Source organism: Micromys minutus, assembly GCF_963924665.1.
Source record: "Micromys minutus genome assembly, chromosome: 19".
In the NCBI taxonomy this organism is placed as follows: Eukaryota; Metazoa; Chordata; class Mammalia; order Rodentia; family Muridae; genus Micromys; species Micromys minutus.
Genome location: NC_137954.1, coordinates 30188305 through 30200355, shown reverse-complemented (window position 1 = coordinate 30200355; position 12051 = coordinate 30188305).

Genomic DNA, 12051 nt, shown 5'->3' with positions numbered 1-12051 from the left:
CATGGCACTGCAGACAGAGCTGAGAGTTCTACATTTGGATCAATATAGGCAGCAGGAAGTGACCATAGCATAAGTTTCTGAGACCTCAAAGCCCACCTCCCCCTAGTGATGTACTTCCAACAAAGGCACATCTACTCCAACAGGGTAATACTTCCTAATAGTGCCATTCCTTATGGACTTATTCAACCCATGTTTATTAAAGCTTCCACAAGTATTTTACTAGTTAGTACATGCCCTACAAGCTACATTAGAACAGAGTTATCAGCTGAGTATCAAAGGATTCTGTTTTCTTTCCTGCTGGGTGAAGGAATCTGAGGTTCCTGCAAGTGTGGTTTACATGTGAGTTTGTGTTTATGTTTAGGAGTCACCATTTGGGTACTGAATTGCATGATGCTGTTGAAGAACACAAAGAGAACCCATCCGCTTATGGAGCCATTTGATCATCCCAAGAAGATGGGACCAGGGCATTTCTACTTTGAATCTCCCTTCCTGGGGCAAAAGGCACACAGAGCGAATACCAAGAGCTGCTCTTAAAGCTTTTAAATTTTAGGGACTAAGTTCTCCTATGATCAACTTAAGGAGCTGAACTAAATTGTGTGCCACTACCATCTCTACTGTTAGAACTTTAAAGGCTTTTTAAACCTGAAGAGATATTGGAGTCTCGCATCCCTGGTTCATATTTTTTATAATATTTTTCCTGGTCTGTGGGACTAATTGGGGAATGGAATACATGGGCATTAAGGCCTTCCCTCCACTGCTTTGTACATATTCTAAAACCTCCTGTTGGCTCATTTACATATGTGCCTGCATTTTCATCCTCTCGACAAATGACCCCCACTGTTTGCTGACCTTGCTGGCTTATCACATACCCATTCAGACTTTATTGAAGCAGGTGACCAGATGCTTTACCCCTTCCCTATGAACCCTTGACCATAATCTCATCTAAGTTTCTCACAAAGAATCAGCAGTTCACACTTCATACATATTATGGGATGGATGATTATGTAACCATCAGTTACTGGCCTTAGCAAGTATTCGGGGTTTTGCATCTCTGCTTCAGCAACCAGCCAAGACTACCACTATCCCCAACAGAACATATCAGCTTGTAACCATGATTTGAATTTGAGTCATTGGTTTCACTACTTCTAGGTGCTCTCTCTCTCTCTCTCTCTCTCTCTCTCTCTCTCTCTCTCTCTCTCTCTCTCTCTCTCTCTCTCTCTCTCTTAAATTATGGTGGGTCGAGTTCCTACAGCTAAATGTGTGATCTACTCCTCAGTGTTAACTTCATAAAAGGTTTTTATATCACCTCAAATAGGTTTAGTATCATTTTGGATTCAATAATGGCATTTCTTTATCTTCTACATCATTCTTAGGTTCTGTTTTAATCTAAGACACTTTTATTGAGAAGACAAAGTTAAAATCAGCTATTGAAGTCTTTTTTTATAGGTGGTATCTCCCTAGAGTATATCCCTTTCTGTATATGAGACTTAGGGGTATGAGAAGAAAATTATGGGGAGTTTTCAAACAATCAAACAAACAAACCTAGGGTCAGGAGTCATGACATTCTGTCTCCACCATGCCAGACCTGTCATTGTTGGGCTCCTCAGGAAAGGTATAAAAAGAAAAAGACAACTTGCATTGCAATTGAAATAATAGTTGGAAGAAAGATAAGAGAAAAGGACATCCGGAACCATGGAAATTACTATGGCCTAAGCTATAGAAGTAGAAAAAGAATGTCAAATATATAAAGGTAATCACTAGACATCAGATAATTTATTGGCTGCAGTATGAGCTATAGAGAGAACTGCCCTGCTCTAGATACTGAAAGGTAATTTCCCTTCAGGCCTCAGGGAACATACAAATGACCTGCCTATCAGGTTTGATTCCAAAGAAAAATTCAATTCAAGCTAGCAAGAAATGAGGCTGGAATTGCCCCATTACCAGGACAGGATATACAACATCATTGGCACCTAGCAAAGCAAAAACCACTAGGGAAATTAAATGTAATAAGTTGATAGACTGGTTTTGTTTGAATCTATAAATGAGTTACTCAATTTATGGATGACTGGCTTTTTTGAAATGTCAAATTTTCTAAACAATAAGCATTATATATCTTTATACATATTTAAATCCCAGTATACAGTTTTTATTTTCCATATCAACAACTTATATATTTTTGTTAGATTTACTCATGAGTATGTACAATTATGCTGTTTCAAATAATATCATTTCTCCCTCTTTGCATCTGATGATTCATGTATATATTTGTTTTGGGCCTTTCTAACCTCTGTTGTTAATTACACTTGGTTCATTTAATAATTACTACATTCTATTGCATTGCCCATTACCCAGTTATATCCTGTCAAGCAGGGCAATTTCTATTATTCCCTTACTATCCTTGTAGATTTCTTCTGTGTTTGGTATTGGCCTTAGTGTCCCAAAAAGCATATTAAATGGTAACTATAGTAATTTTCAAATGATCTATGTGTACTTTCCACAGTTTAAATTAAGAACCTACTTTTTGTTCTAGTTCATGAAGCATCTTAAACACATAACATAGGCAATGTCATCAAATATCTTCTGCATCACCGGGTGGACCACATGATGTTTTCCTCCTTTACTCTATGACACAGTGTAAATTCATTTTCAGTTTCTATTCCAACTCTGTTTACTTTACATAAACTCTACTTGGACATGTCTGTTTTTATATCTGCTTATGTTCTGATAGAACTTTAAAACTCTGGACTCATAAGGGAGGTGGATGGACTACGGTATTTCTCATGCTAAACCTTGAGGTGCACTATGAAAATTGTGTTAGCCTGATAAAATACATACTGGTTCTTTCGTAGTTCTATAAGTTGGCCACTGTGCATACTGTTCAAATATACATGAATGTATTGTTATCTCATATATCAGTAGAACTGACTTTTGTTTTGGGGGGAGTAAAAACTCAGTAATGATATAGTAACATGACAGTCATATTTTTTTTAGTTTCCTTAACATTTGAAGAAAGCAGATTATTGGGGTGAAGAAACACAGACATACCATATATACAAAGACTGTTGTCAAAACAGAGTAGAAACTTAGGAAGCTGAAAAATCTCTGTTTTTAATTGTTTGAAGAAACTTTATACTGGCTCCACAATAACTATACTGATTTACATTCTCACCAAGAAAGTATAAAATTCAATTTGTGATTCTTGATAAAAGCCATTCTCATTGGAATGAGATGGAATCTCAATATACTTTTGATTTCCAGTCATCTGATGGCTAAATGTATAGCAAATTTTAATGCCATTATTTGAACTTCATTTGAGAATTGTTTGCTTGGAACATTTACTAACCTCTTGATTTATGTAATCTGATTTTTTTGTTAGTAAAGACTTTTTAGTTCTTTATATACTCTATATCAGTCCTCTGAAGACTAAAGGTTGAGAAATATTTTTTACACCATTTTGTTGGCTGTTTGCTCTGTTAAAAGTTTTTTTAGGCATAATTTTTTAATTTAACATATTTCCACAAGCCAGGACCTGTGTTATTTACTGACCCATTGAAATTCTTTACTGTAGCAAGATCTTAGAGTGTTTTCGTTGTGGATTTATGTTAGTTGGGCTCTCAAAATTGCAGAAGAATCCTACAGTAAGATGCTGAGGGTCTCTGCCGCTAGCTCTGATGCGTAAAATGTTGCCAGTAGCCAGTGGCTGGGGAGGGAGACAGAGGCAGAACTTTAGAAGAAGCAAAACTGCCATGCTGAGAAAGGAGTAAGATTTGGGCTTGAGAGCTGCAGAAGAAGAGCACATGCCAATCATGTAAGAGCCTGGGAAGAGTGGCCCCACGGGCCTCCCACTGGGTCTAGGGTAGTAAAGATGGAATATAGATTTTAGTAAGTAATCGAAGGGGAGGTGCTAGCCACATGGTAGTTTGGGACCTGCCCAGCCATTGAGATAATTAAGGCATATTAAATATAAGGCTGCGCGCGCGCGTGTGTGTGTGTGTGTGTGTGTGTGTGTGTGTGTGTGTGTCTTTCATTCAGGAATCCAGAACACTGGGGCAGGTAGCAAGGTGTTTCCAAAGCTGGGCAATTTGAACCGCATTAATTGCCTAAGGCTACAAGTTTCTCTGGTATTTCAAAAAACTTCACGTGTCCATTAAGGTCTTTAATCCACGTTGAGTGGATTTTTGCACAGGATAAGCAGTGGGGTTGGCTTTAGTACTATACATACTGATATCCAGCTTTCTTAGAATATTTGCTAAGGAGGCTGGGGTTTTTGTTTGTTTGTTTTGTTTTGTTTTTCATTGTGTGTTCTTGGCATCTTTCCCATTTCATCTGTTAGAGCAGGATGTCCTAGCCTAGTCTACCCCATTAACCTACACAGCTTTTCATGTGAGTGCAGTGCTGCCTCTTTCATGTGGCCCCTGATGTGTACCTTGAGATCAGGTTCTGTGACCCTTAGAACAATGTCCTTTCTCCCAGTGACATTCTTGGCTCTTGATATCCTTTGCCCTTCCATAAATTTGAGGATTAAAAAAAAATTTTCTGTAATGAATGGAAAAGTGAAAACAAATGTACTGATTAAATATATAATATACTAATGGACAGGAGAAAAAGATATCCTAAGAAAGAGTAGTTTTGGCACATGCAGAGGGCCAGAACAGGACAAAAGAAAGAAAAAGGAAAATGAAGGAAAGTGAAGATAGGAAGGAAGGGAAGAAGAAAGTGAGGGGAGGTGGGAGGAAGGAGAAAAGGGAGGAGGAGGGACAGGGAGGAAATAAAATGGAAGAAGGCATAAAGGAATAGATGGAAGAAGGATGGGAGGATGGGAGAGATGAGGGGAGGAGGAGGAAAGGAGAAAATTAAAAAGACATAAGGAAGTAACAGAAATTACAAACACCACCTTTCCTTGGTTCTATGCGTGACTATTAGTTGGCCCCATGATTCAGGTACTTTTCTGCTGGCTTTCTAGAACACTAGCATTCTCCCTTGACTTTCTAGTTAGATAGTAAAGTAGGATCAATACCGGACTCACACCAGTTTTTGTCAAGCAATTGCTGACCAATAGATCTGAGAGGCAGCCCTTTCCCTCTGGATTTCTATTTCATTCATTCATTTTTTCTTTCTTTCTTTCTTTCTTTCTTTCTTTCTTTCTTTCTTTCTTTCTTTCCTTCCCTCCTTCCTTCCTTCTTTCTTTCTTTCTTTCTTTCTTCCTTCCTTCCTTTCTTTCTTTAATTTTTTCTTCTTTTTTATTGGATATTTTATGTATTTGCATTTCAAATGCTATCCCCTTTTTTGGTTTTCCCCTCTCCCATCCCCCTTTTCCCTCCTTCTATGAATATGCGCCCCCTCTTACCCACCCACTCCCACCTCATCACCCTGTCATTCATTCTCCCTAAAGGGAGAGGAGCCTTTACAGGACCAAGGGTTTCACCTCCTATTGAGGAGCAACAGGGACAAATGGCTTAGGTGACTTCCATGCCCCTCACAGCTTTATCAGTCTCTAAAAGGCTTTGCCCACCTACACCCAAACATGGCTTTGGAAGTTCTTAACTGAACACTCAGGTTCTGTCTGTCAGAACTCCTGTCACTGCCCAGTCTAAATCCAGAAGGAGAACTCACATCCAACAATAAAACTAAAACCTAGTATAAGTAGATTCACACAGTAACCACCGAACTAGATCTTCAGGAGCAAATATCATTAAACTAACAGTTTAATTTAATGGCATTCAGCTAAATGTTGAAGTGACTGAAGCAAAAAGATATTATAAAATATTATGTCTTTGTAGAATATTCCATTGAATGTCAAGAGTTGTAAACACTGTGCTTTTAAGTAGCTCTGAAGTATTCATTTCTCTAGAAGAATATGGGCTTTGTGTCAGTATCAGAAAGGCCTGTTGTTAGCACAAGCCTGGTGTAATGATGCTAATGGGCCTCTTTTTAAAACTACGAAAAATACTTTGATTTTATCAGGAATTTATAGGCAATTTTCATAGTAATTCTCTTATTGCTTTTAAATTTTCTTTTAAGTTTTTTTTAAAACTTTTTGTTCCCTTAGCAAAGATAAGGAGAAAGGGGACAATATCCATGATTAGTCAAAACAGAGCACATTTCTAAGCCCACACAAGAGAAATTGCTTAAAGATAAAAGGTGTGAAAACCCTAATCTAGCTATACCAATCAACTCTAATGACCCAGTGTAGAAGAACAAAAACCACTTGTCTTGCTTAAATAAACTGCACGAACACTCATTTTGACATTTTGGGGAGTCTGTTCCATAACAGCACTCAGTTGTAATTGCGCTTTCTTCTCTGACACCTCCCCTTCCTTTCACAAACTGTAGTCTGAGCAATGCTGTGAAATTTCTCTTCCCTTCTCTCTGCCACAGAAAGGCACAGGAAGCGAGTTCATGTAAACACTCAGTGCACCAACACCACAGACTAGAAAATGGACTACAACCACTGAAATCGCATGCTTTGTTTTGCTTTTTAAGAAAATTTTCCTGAAAATAGTTTATATACACCATCGATTTGATGTATCAAAAGCACATGTGTGTGATCTGTCTTCCACCATCTAACAAAGCTAGGGCATCAAATCTTTGCAAGCCTTGTGTTATGAACATTTTTTTTAAATTGGTATTTAACCATTATGTTTCCTTCTGAGGCTATCGGGAGAAAAATGCATTCTCTTAATATTTTGCAAAATTAGATTTGATTTTGCTAAATATCTTTGTTGTACCATTCCTTACTTTATTAAAAAAACTACTAATGATATAATAATTTATGGAAGATGGGCAATGTGCACATACATACATGCACATGTACGTGTTGATGAAAGGTGTACATTAAAGTTACTTACACTAGAAATTCCTTTATATAAATGTCATCACAATTTAAACTGAATAACATTTTAATACATTTAAGTATATTTCTCTGTAATGCTCGATTTTTTAAGTCTGGTAAGAATTTGTACACTTTGAGTTATTTAGGAAACTGATAAAATGTATTTATAATTTCTGTGTATTAAAATTTTTCAACTTTTTTGATTACTTTCTTTACAAGTATGTATTCCACTATATAATTTTCTAGCTGACCTCTCCTTTTTCCATTCTTGTGTGTGTGTGTGTGTGTGTGTGTGGTGTGTTCTTCATTGCATTGTGTATAGGGACATGTGGAGCAGAGAGGCACATACAGATGTGTGTCTGTGTAAGTAGAGGACAAAGTAGATCATCTTCTACAGTTCTTCCTCCTTCTGCATTGAGACAAAGCCTCTCAATGAAACCAGAGCTTTCCTATAGGAATGTTCTGGCTACCACCTTGCTCTGGGAATCCCCTCTCTTCCTTCTTTCTGAGGCTGGAATTACAGGTGGACCCCAATGCTCCAAGGAGCAGGTATGTAGTCCAGGAATCCGGACTTCAGTCCAAATGCTTAAACAGCAAGTGCTTTAGCCACTCAGCTCCCTTCTCATCCCGCTTGCTGCTTTAAAGCAACGTATTGTACATTTGCTCTCAGGAAAATGTACGTTGTATGCATTTGAATATCACTACTGTTGATATACAAAAATCTAGGGTTTCTCTCTTAATCAAAAGACTCTCAAAGTTAAGGCAAAAGACTCAACTTGTTAACAATTAAATAAAGGAATATGGTCAAACTAATCTGTCTAAAACCATATCCTTAAAGGGATGAGTGATTTGATAATCACTGTTGAAAACTTGGTCAAGAACAAGGAGGTAAAAGGCTCCCTATTAAGAAAGAGAAATGTGTGATAATGACTGACTAATGAAATAGATGTTTTAAATTTTAGATAAAAAGCTACAGGTTAAATATCAACAACAGGTATAGGGCTAGGACAACTGGCTAGTTCTCTGAATGGGCCTCTATCATGATCACAAGCTGCGGGGGATGCCTTTCCATTAAGGAAATAAGAAACACAGAAGACAAATCTATCTCGCATCTATGATAAAATAGGAGGGACTAAAGCAGCTATGAAGAAAAACGTGAAAATGATCTAAGAGATTTTCAAGATCACTCTGTTCAGTCATATTGCTGCTGCAGAGGGAAGCAAACTTACATTTTGAAGATAAGTTCTTACCAAGTTAGAAGTGGAAGTTCAGAAAGTACTTTAAATACCTTTTGAATTTATATTATAATTGTCTTGTACTCTCAAACTTCAGGCCTATTTAATGTGTTTATAGCAAAACAATAGGACACATGATATTTTTTAAAAACCCCACAATTTTATGCTATTTGATATTCTAAGGCAAGTGTTTCTAGATTCTGTGCTATTCTTAGTAAGCTATAAATTATAATGAAATCATAGATGGGAAAATCTTGAACGTAAACCAACTACCACAAAAGGGGTTAAAACTGATAACACTTCTCTAATTAAAAAAGGGTACCAGGAGCAGATGGCTCCCCAGCTGGATCCCATCCAACTTGCACAGAACAAACAACCCCAATGGTATTAAAATTGCTGTAGCCATGGAAAGAGACAGAAAGCTCTCCCACCCAATTTAGTAATGTCCCTGACTAAGAATACCAATTTCAAAAGCGAAAGGGTAGAACAACTTTACTTGTGTGTGCAGAGGAAAATTCCTCAAGGAAATATCAGAAAATAAATTCATTTTTGTTTTCCTCCCTAAAAAGTAAATTATTACATTGCAACTCTGTTATATATCAAGGTGTGTATCTTTAAGAATAATGGATATTGGGAATGAGAAACCCATCATGGAAGGAAACCAAAATGCCTAAGAACATGAAAATGCAGAGTCTCCTTATACATGTAAGAGCAGAAGCATCCCACTCTTGGTCTAATCGTTTTCTTCTTCCTTATACCGAACAAAATCTGTGTCTGCATAACTTTTGCTGATGGAGAAGTGACGATCCCAGGGAGTAATTTCCCTACAGCCAGGCTACAAGTTAAAAGAAGGTAGAACAGTGAACCTGGACCTGTGATTCTAGTAAAGAATCAAGTAAATGAAAAAAGGCCTTTTTAGCCACTGCCTTCTGCAGCCACACTGACAGACAACAGTACCATGCAAAGCTTAGGTACTGGGAGAAACACCAGGAGCTGGGCAGCCAAACCACACTTCTCTAGTGTAATGTGCTTCCAAGAAGAGGAATTCAGGAAAGAGTAACTGTAACCAACCAAGAGGCACCTGGGTGTGTCAATTGATTCCAGCTCTAGCAAGAATTAATGAACTATCATTAATATCATGCCTTTTAAACCATATTTGCTTGTTTCCTTGACAAGGTGGGAAGAAAGCACACCATGAAATAGCATTCAGTTAAAGAACAGTAATTTTAAAACACTATAAATAAATTCAATGGTTTGCTGTTTCTACTAAGAGAAACAAGATGTGCTTCATCAAAGCATTTTCCCAGTTGCTGCGCAATTCTGATGAGTGATTTTTTTATATTCTTGGATTAGCCGGAAACTTTTAGCAATTAAATGAAGTTATTTATTCATTTATCCACCATACTTTAAGATAATGGTCAAGGGTAGTGACCTGCTTATTTGAACCCCCTGATCTCCACTATTGTACAATAGAAAATATGAAATTTTTCCTTAATAGGGAGTTTGAAAGAAAGTCTTTATATAAAATCAGAAAATAATTTGAACTGATATTTGTATACCTATCACACAAAATGCTCTATTTGAATAGCCACACTACTGAATTCCCTCTTGGTTTTCCTTAATGCATGAGGGAAGGAATTTTGTAGTTTGATTTAATTTGTGCTGTTAAACACCGTGACCATAAGCCATATGAGGTGGAGAGGGTTTATTTCAGCTTTCAGGTTACCCTCAATAACTGAGGGCAGCCAGGGCTCAAGCAGGAACCTGATGGCAGAAACTGAAGCAGAAACCATAGAGAAATATTGCTTACTGCCCTACCCCCAGTTTGTACAACTGTGTTATAATAATGTGAAAAAGGTACAGTTTTCATTTCTATTTATGCTTATTATTGTGGTTCTAAATATTCTAATCCATTTCTTATTCATGTGACTAGTAATATTAGCCCTAAGCCAAATCTTGTAAAATGATTCGAAAAGAAATATTAATTATGGTTTTCTAATTTATGGCACTTTGACCTATATCACAGCATGCTAGAAGAGCTTTCTAGCCCTTTAGAAAGCCAATGAAGCCATCAAATAATGAAGAAGAGTATCTGGGAGGAAAAGAAAGAAAGTAGGAAGGAAGGAAAGAATTGTAGGGTAGAAAGGAAGGGAAGAACTTAATTATTAAAATTATTTTATAGAAATATAAAATGTTGCCATGGGACTTAAAAGAGTCCTCTTCAAAATCTTACCATCTCCTCTTACCAGCAAACCCTAGTCATGTTTTACGTGTTAGTTGCTCTGTTTGAAATGAATCCTTTTGGAAGCAGAAACCTCAGTGAGCTCCGTCACAGAGTTGGAGCCCTTCCACACAATTAGCACACCGTGAGTGGCTACTGAGTGGGGTCACTTCTTTCTGCTGCAAGGTCTTGATCTATAACATCTCAAGAGAAAGACAAGAATCATGCCCTGAAAGTATGTGATCACGACCTATGCAGTCATCTGTTCACAGCAGAGCTAGGGAAGGTCAACTTACTTACATAGCATGCGCTTTTTGGTCACCACTCAATAGTCTATTATCCAGTTCCTGTGAGAACTTATTCAGACCAAATTAAGTGAATAAACCGTTTACTTGTCTAAGATTTTAAGGGTATCCAAGAGAAGAGAAGTCGTGGCAGAGCTTGAGGCATCTAGGCACATTGCATCCCCAGTCAAGAAGCAGAGAGAGAGATGAGTGCTGTGTTCAGGTTGTTTTGTCTTTTACTCTCAGTCTGAGATCCGCCCCCCACCCAGGCATGGGGTGAGCACTACTGCCCACATTCAGAGTTGGTCTCTCCACATCAATTAACCCCATCTAGATAATTTCTCACGGACCTGCCTAGAGACTTGTTTCCATGGTGATGCCGAATCCCATCAGGCTGACAATAAAGACTGGCCATCACATGCAATATTCAAAGTCTTTAAGATTTTACTGATTTTGGAGATACAGCACCATTCTGATTGTGTTCCTGTAATGGTATCTCTTAACATAAAATGAAAACATAAAGGGGTGGGATTGGAAAGTTGGTTCATTTATTAAGATCACTGAGTCTTCTTTCAAAGGACAAGGGTTTCTTTTTCATTACCCACAAATATCTGTAACTCCAGTTCCAGAGTATATGATACCTTCTACTGGCCCGTGAAGGTATCAGGGAAACATACACACACACACACACACACACACACACACACACACACACACACAACTCAGTAACCACTCACAGTGTGCCAACTGTGTGGAAGGGCTCTGACTCTGTGACAAGTGGTACCGAGCTCACTGAAGTTTCTGTTTCCAAAAGGCTCTATTTCAAACAGAGTAACTAACTTGTAAAACATGACTGGACTTTGTTGATAAGAGGAGACAGATGCTGGTAAGCAGGATCCTGATGCCTGCTCCCAGGTTTCTGCCATTCCATGGGTAACTGTGACCTAGAAGTAAATCCTCTTCAGGTTGATTTTGGCCAGAGTATTTCAACACAGCCAAACAAGTTCAAACTTGAGCCTATGCTGCACCCAAGACACACTTAGGATGCAAGTTCCACACCCACCTTTTCAGTTGATTAATAATATCGGGACATGAATAGAGGAAATACACACTCCTCACAAATCATTCCACACCAGTGGATGGTAGTGACCTCCCAAAGCTGGAGAGTGTAGAACTGATGCCAAGAGTCAACAAACAGGTGGTTTCCTGATATGTGATGTCGTCAAAGATTTATTTGCATGTGCTGCTCAAAGTATCATTCAGCATGGCTCAACCTAGAGTCACCTGGGGAGGAGGAATGACCCTCAGCTGAAAAACTACCACTACTATCAGGTTGGCCTGTGGCCATATCTGTGAGAGATTGTTGTGATTTCTGATTAATGTAGGAGGGCTCAGCCCACTGTGGGCAATCACTATCCTTAAGCATCAGGGTCTTGACTAAATAAGATAAAGGGACTGAAAGGAAGCCAGAGCGACACC